This window comes from Halichoeres trimaculatus, unplaced genomic scaffold (genome assembly GCF_033239565.1).
Source record: "Halichoeres trimaculatus isolate MK-OKI-2021-1 unplaced genomic scaffold, fHalTri1.1 fHalTri1_scaffold_4, whole genome shotgun sequence".
NCBI classification, from domain to species: Eukaryota; Metazoa; Chordata; class Actinopteri; order Labriformes; family Labridae; genus Halichoeres; species Halichoeres trimaculatus.
The window spans coordinates 33,810,482-33,827,009 of record NW_027437182.1 but is presented as its reverse complement, the minus strand read 5'-3'; positions in this window follow the sequence as shown (position 1 = coordinate 33,827,009).

Genomic DNA, 16,528 nt, shown 5'->3' with positions numbered 1-16,528 from the left:
TAGAGTGGACAGGACGTGTGCATGCAGCAGCAGGGTCAGGCACACACCCCACCCACCCCCCTGAAGCTCTTGAGCAGCAAAGGAGATCACCACCAGGGAGCCCAGGGACCTCCCCTGGCTCCCCACAAGCAGCCGCCAATACTGAGGCCAAGCCCGAGGATCCTGTACCACAGCCCACCTGGGGCCGTGAGACCCTGAAGGTTCACCAAATCCTAAAGGGCCCCCCCACGTCCCTAACCTCAGGAACAGACAGGTGTTAAGCCATAACTGGTGTTTCGGTATAACTGGTGTGTGCCTACTGAACCCCGCCTCCAAAGCAAGTGAATATTTGTGTTGCCTCAAAATCAGAGGACTGGTGTGGCAGGGAGGGGCCACAGCCTGTATCAGAGCCAACAGTTCTGCCGTTGCCTCCACTTTCTTGAAGTTTGTGTCTTGTAGTGCTTTTAAAATTGGAGGATGAGAAAGGCAGAGGGGCACCACTATGAACCCCAAGCTTTTTCCATTTCCACCGACTGGAGAGCACATTGATGACATCACCTATTGGTTTCTAAAGCAACGTTTACAGGTCTATTGTAAACAGCTTCCATATTGGAAATGCTGACTCAGGCTCACTTTCAGTCGACCTAGCAAGAGGGGAGGAGGTGGAGCTGAGCAGGAGAGAGAAGCAGAGTGTGAAGGAAGACATTCACCAAAAGACTGCAGCCAGGAGTTAAGCCAGTGACAACTGCATAAAGGTCTACAGCATACAGCGGGCACACAGTTAAACCAACAGGCCAAAGGCACAACTATGGCAGAAATGTTACAAAGTGACACAACTGTTTCTGTTTTTGTTCACTTGTTTTTTTTTATTTGGTTATCCTTTTATGTGTCATTATCAGGTGTTCCTGAAGGAAGCCAAAGAATGAAATTAACCTGAGATTATTTAGCCCTGAGGGGTTTCTGTATCAGTCCTAACCAGATATAATAAGTCTATTAGTGAAATCAGCTGTTATGGCCTTTCTGTGTTAATTTTGCATCTGCTTTATAAAGCTAAATTTAATATTGCTGTCTTTGAAATGTTAATGTTAAAGTTCAATAAAAACAGCATTTACCAAAGCTCCCTGTAGATACATGCACCTTTTAAACACTGTTTTGCTGTTTGTCGAACACAGAGACACACCCTGAAGTTCCTGAGAAATAAATCTTAGCGTCTCTTTTTAATTAAAACGCAAGGTAAGCTGTAGCAAAGAGAAGGGTGTGGCTTCACACCTTGAAGAATCTCTCTGCAGGTGGGCAGCATACTACACAACACTACATGATACCAACTTGTCTTTGACTTATCATTATACGTAGACATTTGTCTTCAAGTCCCATAACTTTGAAACAAACTGACCCTGAAGTTCAATCATGCAGGTGTTGAGCTCGTTCATTACAAGGCCTCATACAATAATATCTGAGTGAAATACTGATCACAATGCTTTAAAATGTATTAAGGAGAAAAAAATAACCTTTTTTTTCTTTTCCAGCATGCCCAACACTTTTTCTGCAACTTTCATGACTTTCATCTCATATGGTGTCCTCTAATGTGTTTTTTGAACCCTCAAATTTTCACATCCTGATAAATCCATTTGCTTTAAGACGTCAGCTGTAGAGTTGTTGCATTTCCACAGAATGTTTAAAGCATTAGCTTTAGACAAGTAGCCAATGCACAGTCCAAATGTAGTACTGTGACACCTATAGACCATAGTCTTTGGTTTAGTTTGTGTGTCTGACCAAAAACAGAAAAGCGCCCTGCATTTAGCACATGATTATTCTAAGTGGCATACTTTCAAAGATGAAGCTGGGGGCTGAATGAAAATGGACCTCAGGCAACAATTGGCCCCCAGGTCTGACACTGGATGATCTATATTAAGTGGTAAGCTTTACAAAAAGGAGAAAAACACTTTTTTTCATGCTGTTGTTTAATTTCAATACTATACTATTATTACCTTAAACTATTTAATTTTATTTTATTTTATTTTATTTTTTGACTTAGGCATTTGTGATAGAAGCCTCAAAATAATATTCAAATAATTTATAACATATAACTTATTGACAATTGTGCTATAAGGCTACTGTTTAAAAACATCAGTGTAAGCATTTCCTGTTAAATCCTCCTTTAATGGCTGTCCTGACATTATGTGCTCTTGATGGTTTCATGTCTTTCAGATATTTTTTTTAACTTAATTTTCTACACCTGTGTTGTCATGGCAGCCAGGTATGTTGTTACTGTAAACAGAAACAAGTTGGTCTGTGGCGTTTGTCACAGTCAGTATGGTGAACAGTCTGGCAATGTGTTCAATCCATTGTTAAGTAGTTTTGTAAACACTGGATTAGAGGGAGTCCTTATGCAGGAGCTACTTTCTGTCTCAAGTCGACATTGGTTTGAAAAGTCAACGAAGGAGCAGCACCGAGACAATTTCTAAAAGCTTATCTAGTCGCCAACACACATGTACACAAAAACAACACGAGTTAGGTTTAGAGTCGACCTCTGCCATTAGGCTACTCACCAAAACCAGCACCGTTAGCACCAAAAATAGGAGCGAAGAAAGCCGAGTCATCTCTGGAAGCTTAGTGTCCGTAAGAAGTGAACCGATGGAGTTCCTGAAAGTAGTGGGCTCGGCTGGCGCAGGTAAGAGGAGGCTTATCAAAGAGGAGGAGGAGAGAGCAGCGAGGCACGCGCGCGCACAGATACCCACTGACTCATGGCGGAGCAGCTGCGCGTGAGTGAGGGGGAGGGAGGGGGGGCTGCTACACCTGCAGCTCTGTCACAGTATCACTAACTCGTTGTGTATAACAAGAACAGCAGAAACCTTCTTTCTGTGTGTAACCTTTAGCAGTCAGAAATGCTGGGTAATAGAGGGGATTCGCTTGTTGCAGTGTTTGTCAAAAAAATGGACGAGAAGCTCTTTGACACCAGACATAGTCTTTGAAGCAGGTATGCTCATACAGCCCCAGCTTTGTCTTGTATTGAGTACATTTTCTGTCTTTTGCAAAAAACCAAACCAAAGTTAAGCTCTGTACATTCTGAAGAAACGCAACAACATACAGCTTTAACGTCTCTACATAAATTTATTATCATGATATGTAAATGTGAGAGTTAAAAAAAACACAATAGAGGACGCAAAATGAGATGAAAGTTGCGAAACGGTGCAGAAAAGGCAGGAAATGGTGCATAGAAATGGTTCTAAATGCAGGATAAGAAATATTGTGGTCTGAGGTTTGAGCACACAGAGTGACTGATTATCACAGAAACCAAAGAAGAAATAGTTATCAAACTTAACATTCATATTTCACTTAAACTGTAAATAAATATGTCAGTTGGAGCTGTTGGACCTTGGTCATTTTCATAAATCAAATGTGTCCCCCTTGAATGAACTGCTTTCAGGCTGCTTTCACAAAGAGAGCCAGGCTGTACAAATACATTACCTGAGGCAGGAAACACCTTCATTAATCCAATCGTTAAAACAGGCCTCTAATAAGTCCAGTCATCAAGTGAGCAGCTACAGACTGGTCCAGAGGCTTAAAAAGAGTTCAGGCAAACACTAGATAATATTCAGTGTACATTTTTAGCCTCTGACATACATCACTGATGCAACATTACTATTTATATTCAGAATCATGAAACACTGTCCACTAGATTGGACTGACTCTAATATCTGTATTGTGTTAGATAATCCAGAAAATCAGACAGTGCTTGTGTGCATGAGCCTAACTGCAATAACACATAAAGCAACACACACCCTTTTCTACAATCTTCTTTTGCCAAAAGTGATAGAGATCTTAAAGACTAGACTGCAAAAAAACATTGCATGAAGCAACACACCTCGCAGAGTCACTCCACCCTTCACTAGAAAATATGAGTTGACCTAACAGCATTCCCATTCTGTGAATGCCCTGAAGCTGGATTAATAGAGGGGAGCATAGTTTCAAAGAGGTGTATACAACGTTTAGGAGCTATTTAATTAAGAAGAAGCTAACTGCCAGGGAATGACAGCAGCAGTCTGGTTTAAATAGGCCAAGAATAACATGCAGACACAGGGAATCAGGAAAACATAAGGTTAAGTGCAAAGGGCTTAGCGTGAAGAATAAGAGGTTGGTACAAGCCAAGCTTAGGCCGTCCCTAATTATTGTCAACAAAGTTAAGCAGTGTTTAGTAGATAATTTCTATGTTGTCACAAGGCTTCCTGTCAATAAATCTTGCGCTGTTTGACAGAGTAGGCTGAGCTCATGAAAAGTTTTTCTGATCTCCTCTGCTGATGCCAAACAACTCATTCTGCCATTGACTCTTAATTGGTGTACTGGATTGTTGAAGTCCAAAGAAACAAGATATTTTGTTAGTTATTTGACAAACCTGTGCCTCAGTAGCATGTGGGAGAACCACAGCCACAACAGCATTTGACACAAGACAGTCAACATGGTCCTAGTGGTCACTCTGACACAAACAGGACACCCAAGCTCATCCCACAAGTGTCCAGTGGGGTTGAGGTCAGGACTGCTGGCATGCTGCCATCCTCTCCCAGAGGTGGTCCCTGAGAAACCATACCCTGTGGGGGCGAGCGTTGTCACCTTGGAGGATAGAGTTTGATCAAAGACTCTGGCGATTGTGACTTGTTGCAGGTTCTCATACCTCCAGATGAAGACAAGCCATGGTTTCACCACCAAAGAAAGCCCATATTGTAAACATGTGTACTGAAAACCTTGACTGTAAATTCGTAGGAGAAAGCCTACAGTTCCTAGCACTAGATTGAAGTTTGGATGTACCTCTGGGTACAAGAAGCTAAAAACCAGAGTCAATAGCAGCTGCATGATAAGCTGTTTGGCATTGGCAGAGACGCTTTGGCACGTTTTTTTATGTCTGCTTACAAATGTGGCAGAAGGGAAATAAACAGGCTTTACTACAGGATATGATTTATGACGAGAAGCATTTTTAAAATAAAGAAATAGTCTAACCAAAAATACACTTCTATTTTTCTATTTTGTACTGTCACAGAGAAAAGTGTGGCAGTAGCTCAGTTCACTGGTGAAATTAAATAAGGGAGTGACTCTGCAAGACCTAGTTGAAAACCTGAGGATCACAGGATCAAATATCAGCCTAAAAATCATTTTGTTATCAAGCCTAGAGCTAAAGAAATGCCAATTTGTTCCTCTTTATAAGCCTGTAAATAAACAAGTATTGGTCCATTGATGTATAAGCATGCTCAGGATGTGTTAGCCCACTCTGAGTCTCCCTCATGGTATATGTCTACAGGGTGCTGTCGCTGCGTGTTTGAATGTATGTCAGGAAATGTGTTTACAGCATGTTTAAAGGGAGAAAAAACGTTGAATATCCCCTCGGGGAGTGGTAAGGAATATAAAAGCAGATCACAAAGCAGATAATTAAGTCATTGCAACAGAGAACTTTATGTATATAAGGCTTAAAGACTCAATGACTGTCAGTCAGCCTGGTTATAGTGCCAAGCAACTGACTGTCATTTACCTTTGTTTTAATTAGAAATGATAAATATCTCAAACTTCAATGGTTAATTTTAAATTTGCACTATTTCTGAAGTTGATAAACTGGTTAATGCGGGAGCAGTAGGCCCATATGAACAGGGCAATAACACTGGTCTTTGTAAGTTTCTCTTTAAAGGATGACTCACTTCATCTGACAGTCAGTGACAACTGTGTTCAATAGTTCAACTGTATTATAGACTTTCTGTTATTTTTATGGCTCTTAAATAGGCCCTGAATGTGGTTATTGACCAAAATGCTTTGCAGCCTGACATCAACACCATGGATTCTGCCATCCACTGTACTGTCAGAGGAAGCATGCAAATAGAAACTAGAGTTGGACCCAGAACTGTACCCTGAGGGGTCCCATGGAGTAAACCTGCTATTAATGACACAGAAAATCATCTGTTGTAAAAAGAAGACCTGAACCAATTTAAGGGCATTAGTATGAGTCCACTTCTCCAGTCTGTTATTGCTAATACACCACACTGAGGTCCAGAAAAACAGAAATAGATCTGTGATCAGCATCTTCAGCCAACAAAGAGACTTACTGAGAAATATTTCTAGTTTTGTCAGAACTTGATTTTTTGAGGTTGGCAAAGACTTCCTAAGTCACCTGTCATAAACAGAGCTAGAAAATAAAAGCCTCTGTCTACCAGCGAGTCTCACAAGGTGTTAGCAGAGTTGTAAAGCTTGCTCCCTGGAATCCTTGGGATCTCCGCATTGGGATTTCCTCCAGTGATGACAATCCCTGATTTTCCAGTGAGGGATGCCACACCAATCCATCACACTGCTTCCACCCGAAGATTTTACTCCATCCATGTATCAGTCCAGCGAAGTGTTCTCTGTACCCTCTCCATGCTTGATACTAAGTATATAGGTAGTCCTGGCTAGTTTTGAACCATTGACGTTTCTCCAGATGTTTAGGTGACAGTGCGAGTGTTGCTGACACCAGAGTAAATGAGCCTGAAAGAGAAGGATAGTCATGGCTTCCTGGTAGCCCAATGAGAATAGAGATTGGCTGCATACTGTCACTTAGGACTTGTTTTGGTAAAAAGCTATTGCCCTTATCATCCTGTAAACCTTGACTGTAAATCTGCAGGAGACTGGCCTGAACCCTGGTTTATGCTTGACACATCCACGACTTGAGGTCGGCGCAACTTCAGCACAGAGACACACTGATGAACAGGAGCTTCTAGTGTCTGAAGTACAAAAACACTGTCATTTATGTGATCCATCACACAGGGATCACAATGATAACCATGTGATGAACAATCCATGGCGTGAAATTATGGCCACACAAAGGAAGACAAGAGGGATTGGGGGAAAAAGTGTTGCAAACAACTTCTTCTACTCTGGTTCAGTGCTGTGGTAGACGTGCGATTATGATACACAGCTACTGCAGTTTGATGCGGGATGTTAAAAAGTCTAAAAGCTCTGCATGTTTTCTTACGTGCTGATACCGTGTCTCATTTCCATGCGTCAGTCATAGTCTTGGGACACCCACTTCCGACATCCCTGATTTTAAGGAACTTGGTTTTCACTTTTCAGATAAAACCAGGGGCTTAGTCACTCAAACACTGACTGATCACTGGAGCAGGGCTCACAGGTGCTGAAAACCAGGCACCTGGTTGTTGGCATCTGGAAGCAACCACAAGCTGTTTGGAATTGGCAGGGAAGATTTGGCATTTATTTTAGGAGTGTTACCCACATACTCAGCTCTGCTGCTCATCTCCGAAATACCTTACAATGTGGCACAATTAAAAAGATGAATAATTAAAAAAAGAAAAAAAAAAACAGTATTTACCAACCTTTTGTGCTGAGTTTATATAATTCTCACACAGTCTGCCATGCTGCAGCAGTTTGTCATTTATTAGCAAGTACCGAACCTTTATGTGAGCTGACAACAGGGCAGCAACTATGATGCAGATTTTTAAGATTACAAAAGTAATGTCTTAGATTTGACCCTCAGGTTTGATTTTTTTTTTATAACTAGATTGACTTGTTAGCTGAACTTGCAAAAAGGGATATTGTTATACCATGAAAATTGATGGGATTGAACATGGATGTCACTGCTCTGACATGGCACACAGGCAGTGAGTTCAAGTCAAATCCAGCAAGCTCAACAGTCCAGCTGGCTCCTTTGGGTTCAGTCACTGTGCTGTTTAAAAATCAATGTGCAGAGCAGAGAGGGATATCCTCATCCTCATCTTACATACAGTAGTTGTCTGTATGACATTCTTCCCAACAAAGCACAGACATGGCATTAGATTAAGCTGACATCCACAGGCATTAGCTTTATGTTCAAACAGTGGCTGAGCTCGTTGGTCTGGTTATGCAGTGCAGCCTTTAGCGTCTGTCATTACTGTGCTCTTGTTTGAAATGTATGACTTAGTCTTTACAACAACAGGACAAGAACAACTTCTTAACCTGATTCATAGCCCTGCCCTGGAATGTTTTCTACAGGGCCTCAAACCAACACAGTATCTGAAATGTGTCACAAATCAGCCAGCCTTGGTGGTCATGTGCTGAAGTTAACCCCTTAATATGTGCTCATCAGACACTGCTGGACTCAACCACATGTGCAACAGTATGCTACTATCCATTTTCTCTGTGGAAACAATAGTTGAATTTGACCTAAGTATTATTTCCACTCATACCCCTGTCTTTTTTAAAAATGTACATTAGGTACAGCATAAACCATGAAGTCAAACAAGTTATTCAGCAGTTTCAAAAATATCAACCTCATTATACTGTCTTCATCTCACACAAAAAGCTGGTTCAGGTATTGTAGCCTAAATAAAATGTCACAGAAAAAGAAGAATGCTGACCTAAGCTTGGTTAATGCTTGACCTGTCCTGAAGTCCACACGCCTCTTTGAAGGTGAATGACGTCATTTTGGCAAAGTTGACTTGAACAAAGAAAATTTGCTCCAAAACAAACACACGCCTGGTTAAAAGTCACATCTTTAAAACTGAGTGCATGAGACTCCGTGCCAGAGGGTGGCGAGGCAGAACAATTAAAACAGATCCTCCTTATAGCACCTTTAATTGATTACAGTCCCAAAATAAAAAAAAGGCAAACAACCATCATCTTCACCACTTTTCTTTTTCAAGGTCACAAGTGGAGTCTATCCAAGGTGTCACTGGGTACAAGGCAGTGTCCTCCTGTACAGGTCACCAGCCTAGCACAGGGCTAACATGTAGAGACAAACATTCACACAGATTCACACCTACAAGCAATTTAGAGTGACCAATCTACCTGGTGAGCATTGATTTAGACTGTAGGACAATGTTGGAGAGAGCACACACATCCCTGTTCTTCTCAGTTTGATCTGACTTCAACCATCTCATGAGTTAATGTCTCCTTCCGACCACACACGGATGAAACCAACAGAAGGAACTGACCCACACAGATCTGATCTGATAGAGGGTTAAAGGAAGCATGACGAGACCGAGAGGGTCACACTTGACTTGACTGAACTTTCAAAAGGAAACAAAAAGTAAAACCGTCTTCATCGCATGCTGTTCCCCAGAAGTCCTGCCTCTGTCTCACCCTCACCCAGTCGTGCTCAGTAGTAGCTGAGTCATTGCTCTGATGAACCTCATTCTCATTGGACCGACATGTGAATTCAGTTCGGTGGAATTTCTTCAGAACTCTGTGAAACAAACACGAATTAGTCACCCAAAAAACATGAACATGAACGAATAGTGTAATTCAGACATATTCCTGATTACCCAATGAACACATGTACTGGTTGACCTTTGGGTGCACATTGGTCACATAGCAACAGGTGGTCGAGGGTTCAAAATGATGGCCTCAGGAGCTGTTATTTTTGTTTGCACACGGCAATCATCAGTTTCGTATGGTTTCATCACTGCTAATGGTGTGTGCCTCTAAAACTGTCAAATGTGCCTGCAGGGACAAGCACGGCCAGGTGTAATAAGCTCTGCATCTTTGCTTCCTGAGGAACCTGTTTTTTGTTTCGGAGAGCATCATAAAAAAAGAGCCATGGGTTTAATCGACCAAAGTCATTTGTTTATTTATGGGTTAAAATTATTAATTCTATAGCTTTGTACAGCTTCAAGGATACACTCTGATAAAAACTTTGTGACCAGTTGAAAAATGTCACAAATTTACATTCCCACTATTGGATTTTGAGAAGGTACTAAGTAGAGCTTCAAAATGCAAAAAGAAGAAATGGGTGAGACAGAAAAAAAAAAAAAGTCATAATGAAATTAACTGTTCGTCACCTGATCAGAAGTTTCAGACCACAGCCTTTAAAAGACAAAATCTGCACAAAAATGTGGATTCAGGTATTCTCTCTGTCATGACCTCCTGATGGCAAAGACTAAAAAGCTTTCTCTTTGAATGTGGTCAGATTGTCGAAGGTCTCTCACAGCACACCATCACTGCTGAGGTTGGACACAGTAAGACAGACGTTTTGAGTTTCTTCAAAGATCCTGAGGGTTAGGGGACAAAAAAGTCAAGCGGTTGGCAAAAAAAAAAAAAAAAAAAATCATCAACATTGAACTAGGGGATCTGATTGGTTTTCCATCAAGACACTGGACGGTCCTCAACCCAAATTCAGGTCATTACTGGAGCCAACTGCAGCCCAATAACCATCAGACGCCATCTGAGAGAAAAGATCTTTAAGAACAAAACATGTCTTCAAAGGCCTTGTGTCCTTCAACGCCACAAACTCACAGTTTGGACTTTTTCAGAGAGCAGCAAACATGGGACACTGAGGCTGAAACATCTGCGTTTAAATGGAAACACAGACAGAGTGAAAATGCTGTGGTAAGCATGCCAGGCCTGTGGGTGGCGCTATGACTGTCTTGTCCAGGAGCCGCTTTTGGGAGATCTTGAGCCGATCATCTGGTGTATTGGTGAATACTAAGTGCAAAAGTGGAGCAACAGATTTACATTATGTACAAAAACAGTCATCAGATTCAGCAGATTGAGCAGCACAAGCACAACACGGTAGTTTGCGACGATCCTTACAATGGTACTGTTGTATGTGCTCACCAAGAGCAGAGTGTGAAGTCAGCATTTCAACCAAAAACGCCAGCTTACCGTCTACACGGCAACGGTGTCGGCAGCAGAAAAATCCCAGAAAATTCAGAAAAATCTCACTCTGGAGGCTGTTTTCAAAGAGGAGAAAAAACTGAACCTTGACGTCCTGATGGCTTCAACGTTACTGACATGACGAGGAGATCCCACTAGAGATGTTTCACGGCGGCACACTGGAGGGGGCGCCATCATGATCTGGGGCTTTTTCCTTCAATAGGAGCTTCAGGTTGGTCAGGGGCGTCAAACGGCTGGCTCTGTGGAGATGTTGCAGGGGGCCTCCTTCATGACTGAGGGCCCTGGTCTGTGTGGTCATGACTGGGTTTTTCAACAGGACAACGCTGCAGGTCACAATGGGCGCCTGACAAAGGACTTTTTCCAGAGGAATCAGCTCACTCTTTGGACCATCCTGATGTTCCCCTGATTTAAATCACTCTGACAACATTTGGGGATGGATGGAGAGGGAAGGTTAGAGAAATGGACCAAACTCTTGATCAGCTGATGAACAGCCTATTTCACTTTAATTGTTGTTTGCAATACTTTTTTTTTTTTTTTTTTTTTTTTTTGCTTTTTCTTTGTTTATGACTCATTCCCATTTCTCCTTTTTGCATTTTGAATCTCTACGTACAGCTTTCTTAAGATCCAACAATGCAAATATATATGCTTACTGTTCTTTAACTGGTCTTAAATTTTTGTTCAGGTGTGTCTTAACCACTTTAGGATATAAGGAGTTGGTGAAGATGACACCATGCCAAGGGAAAAAGGAAAGGAATCATAAAACGACTTTTGTTACTGTTTGGTTTTGGCAGCAGAATATGACTGAGAAAACAGACACCCGTATGTGTGTATTTGTGTGTGTATGTGTGAGTGTGTGTAAGTTCTTTGTTCACTAGTTGACATGAACAGACAGGTAGGGTGTGGTGCTCTTCCCAGATGAATGCAGGTGTGTCTCTGAGTCATGGTGCCAAAAAAGTGAAAATGTTTGTGATGTCAGTGTCGGTCTTGGGACTGTTGAGCAATTGACAAGTTTCTACATGCAGACAAATGAAGGCTGCCGAAAAAAGCAAGAATACAGTAGAGAATATGATTAAAATTATAACTAAATGTAAGAATGTCAGATTAGTTAGTCAGACCAGTATTCCTCCTTCTTCAATTTTGCAAAATTTAAGAAAAGTTATTCATGAAACAAGTGAATCTGTTCATTAGTAAAAGAAAATTCAATATATAAAATGTTGAGTGAAAGCCAGCACAAGTTTAGGGAAAACAGTACAAGTAAGTAAAATTACAAGTTACCTCTTGTTTACACCTTGATGTCACTGACAGCTTTGACGGGGGAAAGATCTGAGGTTCAAGATTTGTCTATCCAGGTTTGAAAAAAAAAAGGTTAATAAAAAAAAACAAGACAGAGTATGTTTGTTCTCTTGAATAACTTTTAAATTATCTATGCATACAAAGAACAAGCATAAACTAAATGATCCTTGATAAAGACGCTGACTTTTGGACATTTCTGTGTGAGAGCATCTAATGACAACCAAAGCTGGTGTTCAGAGAGTGGGGGCAGAGTAAGGATGGGGTACATTTCACATTTGAAACAATACGGTACCAATGCACGGTGCCTGGCAGTCAGTACTGGTACTCAGTTTTCAGTACTTTTTTGTGTTATGTGGCAAAAAATATCAATTTGTGTTTATAACATTTTTTTTTTCATTCATTTTCTTAACTGCTTATCCTTTTCATGGTCGCGGGGGGGCTGGAGCCTATCCCAGCTGTCATTGGGCAAGAGGCAGAGTACACCTTGGACTGGTCTCCAGCCAATCACAGGGCTGACACAGAGACAGACAACTATTCACTCACACACTCACACCTAGGGACAATTTAGAGTGTTCAATCAACCTGATGAGCATGTTTTTGGACTGTGGGAAGAAGCCGGAGTACCCGGAGAGAGCCCACACATGCACAGGGAGAATCCCACTGGCCAAGTTGGGAATCGACCTGTGACCTCCTTGCAGTGAGGCTGCAGCGCTAACCGTTGCGCCACTGTGCAGCCCTGTATGTTTTTCAATCTAACATATTTATTAATACTGTGTATAATGTTGTGTTCATATCCAGTATGGAAAATCACCTGCTGTTCCACTCCCCTACAGTCACAAAGATACATTCAGGTACCAAAACATGGTGCCTTTTTTTTTACAAAGTACCCTGTACTTTTGACATACTTTGGTCGGTACCTAGAAAAGTACCTGATTCGGTACCCATCCCTAGGGCAGAGTGAATTGTTGCTAACAATGTGCACCATTTATTCAGACAAAAGGTTTTTGAAAAAAAAAAATGCAGAGAGTTTATAGAAACTGATAATCTAACTTTTGTCAAGTCCTTATTTGGGCCTTTTAAAAACTAGATCATAAAATTTATATCTAGCAGCAATAAAATAGCAAAAAAAATTTACAGAATGACTGCAAAATTTAAAAAAAAAAAGAAAAAGAAAAAAAAATATATGAACCAGTTCAGACAGTAATTTAAAAACATGGCGGACTAAGAATGGTTACAGCTCTGTCTTGCTTTCAGCCAACACTTGAAGGACAGTGAAGGATATTAAATCTGTGTTTAGTTTGATTTCAGTTGTTAATGATTTTCAGAGTTTACCACCATTAACAGAGAAGGGCGACTGTCCAAATGTTGACATACGTTTTTAGATATTACAGTTTCCATTCACTCTGCCTTTGAACAAATTTGGAAAGGGGTTTAGTGGCTAGGTTATTCACACATTTAAAAACTAATTTGTAGAAAAAGAGGTGCATGAAGCTATCAAAGCTCAGTGATGCCAGTGGATTGTTTTTTTTTTTTTTTTTACAAATGTTTAGTCATTAAACTTTCAGATCATGAACATGTTGCATCATGAAACCCAACAAACCCATTGAAGGTGTTTGTCTTCACCACTTGAATTTTAGCCTGTCACATTGTCCTTTGAGATAGCTAAAAAAAAAAAAAAAAAAAAAAAAAAAAAAAAACAGGGTTCAGATGTGGGATTAACTGCACCCAGCTGTACATACGGATTACTGTTACGTTTATTTTGACCTGATTTACCACGCTGGGTGTGAAACAGGAAGAGAAGATTTGTCCTCAGCTTCACTGGGTGCAGGGGTGGAGTCATCCTGTTCGCTCCAAGCTTTGAAACCGGCTCGACTGGAAACTGTATACTGCCAACCTGAATCAGAGCATGAACAGTCATTGGCCCACTCACACACCCATACACGCACACACAATCACACAATCACACACACAAACACACACACAGTGAAACAGACAGAGAAAGCAGCCTGAACATGTTGTGTTTACAGAACAACTTATCTTCCCTGTGAGCCTACACACCCTGCGTAGCATGCCAGCCTTGCAGGCCAAGCTGTTTTTATATAAAACTAATAAAACTAAAACCAAGCTACCTTATTACTGTGAAAAAATGCATCCCATAATAAGGCAGAAACTCTTTTGAGGGCTTATTTTTGTCAAGGTAGCGATATACAAATTAAGGTTTGTGTCTTTGAAATGTAAGTTTGTCTCTATTCATTTTAAAAAACAGGTCAAATTAATGAGGAAACTGTTATCTTCAACTGACATCTGTTCACCTACAGCAGTGTTTTGGTGACAGACGACTTGTCTCTGGTTTGTTAAGGTTTGTTGTTGATGTGAGGATTTCTTCTGGGCCAAATAAGTTTAAAGAAAACAGTCCAGTTTGTCAGAAGTGAAGATGACGTTTCGTTGTACATGCTGGTATCACAGCACTCTCACAGGCTTTGTTTTTGTCCTTTAGAGGAGAATATCAGTGTTTTCTCAGGAGAAAGACAGAGAGAGCGGAAATTCAATGTCAGGTGAGGAAATTCAGCAGAAATTTGGATTCTCCGCCAAAACAAAGTGAAACAGTGATTCATGTCTGTAACAGCCTTCCTGGTATTCACCCTGGTGTTATGTCAGGACAGTGCATGTGAAAAAAAGAGTCTGTCAGAGAGAAAGATAACACAAAACCCAAGGAGAGTGAGGCTGAGATCTCTGTCTGTTAATTCCAGGTCGCTGTGGCAGCCAGTTTCCTCCACACTCAGCGTACGCTCCTCCCTCCCTGTGTTTTTCACCTGAGTGAAACCTGACGCTTTGGTAAGAGGAAACCTGTGGCACCGTAAAGTGAGAGCTCAGGTCAGACACTCGAACAAAGAGGACACAGTTCACAGAGGACAGGAAGCTTCAGGAGAAATGGAGCAGAGAGTTGGTAGTAAAAAGGATCTAGGAGTCTTTCCCACAAGAAACACTCACTTCATTTCTCTTTAACCGAAGACAGACGTCTGAATCAGACAACACACCTTGATACTATTATCTACTTCTTCTACCACTTGAGGTTTAGCTCAGCGCTCAGTCTGATTTGCATGAGGAACTCGATGCTGCAGTTTTGTGTCACCTGCTTCGTCTGTCATGGCTGACTTGGCAGGACATTTTTTTGTTCTTTGTTTCTCGCTCCTCGTCCCAGTGCCACAGGCAGTGTGTGAACACTCATCCTTACGTCACACCTGAGAAGGTTTCGCTGCGTCTGATCTCAGGGCGTAGTCTGTAATGTGTGTTTGAGAATTTGATGATGTGCTGACACAGATCCGGGCGTGTGTTTGGCTCCAACAGACAACATATCAGGGTTCATACCAGGAAAGGTGAAGGGCTGTGTGTTACGCCGGAGTCAGAAATGTTGTTATCCGTCTAGCTTTAACTCCACCAGGAGCTCACTTATTAGCTTCTCGGGTGGTGAGTAAATCCACTGTACTGAACTTTTTTTCTGCAATAACTTCCATTTGTTTTCATCATTCAGTTAAACAAAAATCAAATCACACATGCCAACAACATACCACCTCTCTATGTCTGTTCCTATCAATGACCTGAGCTCAGTCAGAGGCCTCATTGACCTGCTGATATGAAAAATTAATTAGGTCAGATTTTTTTCCCCTGCAACAAGCAGAGACTGATTCTTTATCTGAGGCTCCAGATGCACCGTTTACTCCCTCTCAGTAAAACTTCATAGCACGCCAAAAATGTGGGTGTGCTTCAGATTGCTGTCTTTCAGTTACAGAAACACTTGATTATGTAAAGTCTTTGTGGATCATTTCAATGGAACAACGAATCCTGACCCACAACCAAATGTTTGTATTTCTATCTTTAACACCTCTTCAGTGATCCCAGGGTAACATTAAGATGTGTTTTTACGGTCATTATTTAACCGCTTAAGCTTCCTGATCACAGACTTTCAGGTCCCTTTGACCACTGAGCAATGGTCTTCTCACATATGTCTCATTTTATTTACACTGTCAGATATTTCAAAACATTGACCTGGGACACTCTGACTCCTAAAAGGTTGAAAGAAGAATTTGATCCCGGACCTTTTCTTAAAGTGGGACACATTTTAATCCCACAGCATAAAAGTGACAATGCTTTGGTGCCCTTTGGAAAGTCAAAACTCGTGCTTGGGCACTCTTGGGGGCAAAAATGCTTGATTAAGTGCCAGCTTGGTTGGAGGAAACACACTTTACTATCCCCTTTGCTGATTAAAACAGGATAACTGCTCCCAGAAACACACTGAGTTTAGTGCCCTCAAAAACGTGCTGTGTGTGCTTGTTTTTTTTTCTGTCTTTCTTTTTCTTTGAAAAGTCTGTGCACGACTGTATAAGAGCATAGGTAGGAGTGAGTTTGTAGCAGAGCAACTTCTGGTGTGCAGACTTTTTGATTTTTTTTATTTATTGATTCTGCAAGTACTCCTAGATTTGGATTTGCATGCTGCCCCCACTCTTGCTTACACCCCCCAAAAACAAACATAAAAAATCTAGTTTGATTATTTCTGCATGTAAAAAGAGATGGAGCAGCTCTTTGTGGCTCAAACTGTTAAATGTTGGTATTATCAATACATGCTGAGGTTTTTTAA